Consider the following 1,337-nt stretch of genomic DNA (forward strand, 5'->3'; position numbering starts at 1 on the left):
AGGTAGGTAGGTAGGTAGGTAGGCGGGCAGGAAGGTAGGTAGGCAGGAAGTTAGATATGTAGGTAGGTAGGTAGGTAGGTAGGTAGGTAGGTAGGTAGGTAGGCAGGTAGGTAGGTAGGTAGGTTGGCAGGCAGGTAGGTAAGTAGGTAGGTAGGTGAGCAGGAAGGCAGACAGACAGGTAGGTAGGTGGGCAGGAAGGCAGACAGACAGACAGACAGGTAGGTAGGCAAGAAGGCAGGTAGGTAGGTAGGTAGGTAGGTGGGCAGGCAGGTAGGCAGGTGGGTAGGTATGAATGTATGCATGCACACATGTAACAGGCTTCTGCACAGTCTCCAACTCTTAATTTCACTCACAAAGTGTTGGCCAGTCTGGAGCTATAGCAGAATACCATGGCTCAAGGTGCCACGCAAGAGGACTGAACCCAAGGCTATGCAGTTGTGAAAGGAAGTGCTTTACTACACAAATCAGTTTTGTGCCTATAGTCATACTTTTATTTCATATTTAGAATTTTTTTTTTTCACCTACTACATGTTAGTAATATAACTTTCTCAGTTTAAATTATATTCTTTTAAATCATATAATCACTTTTGAACAACACAATATATAACAACTCACTACCAGTTTGCTAACAGAATTAGCACATGTGCTATTGGAGGTATTCACTATCTCTATGGTGCTTCACAGCCACAGGTAATAAAATGTGTACATTAATCATTAGATATCTCTGGAATACTGTGTTTGCTATCTTCTTTTTGACATCTTCATTTTCACAGATTTGTTAAGCATTTTTTTTCTTTTTGCCTTTTCTTCTTTAAACCCCAGTATAATGCTACACCTCAAATTTTGATCCTAATTTTTTTTTCTTTAATCAAATTTCTTACGCAATGCATGTGTAAATAAGACAGATGTAGAGAACTGATAACTTTTTCCAAAGTTATTTAAAGTTTTCATTGTATATAGTAGCAAGTAAATCCATAGTGTATGTAAATTTTCAGCGGTTTTTCAGTTTCAGACATTATAGAAAAGCTGAAAATCTGAGTCTAACTGGAGAATTTGCATTAAAAGTGGCATTTTTTTCTGTCTAATTCCATCTTTCAATTCCTTTTGAATAGTAAGACTTTCCATAAGTTCAAGTCATGTTCCAATTTGCATTTACTTTGGTAAGGCATGCATGTATGGTTGTCTTACTCCCCATATTTCACAAGGTATGTAACTAAGGATAGGAGGTCATTTACAAACATGAAAATAAAAATCCTAACAGGAACCATGTCATATGTCAATCCAGCTGAGACATTTTATATATATATATATATATATATATATATATATATATATAT

The sequence above is a fragment of the Octopus bimaculoides genome, chromosome 3 (assembly GCF_001194135.2).
Source record: "Octopus bimaculoides isolate UCB-OBI-ISO-001 chromosome 3, ASM119413v2, whole genome shotgun sequence".
NCBI lineage: Eukaryota > Metazoa > Mollusca > Cephalopoda > Octopoda > Octopodidae > Octopus > Octopus bimaculoides.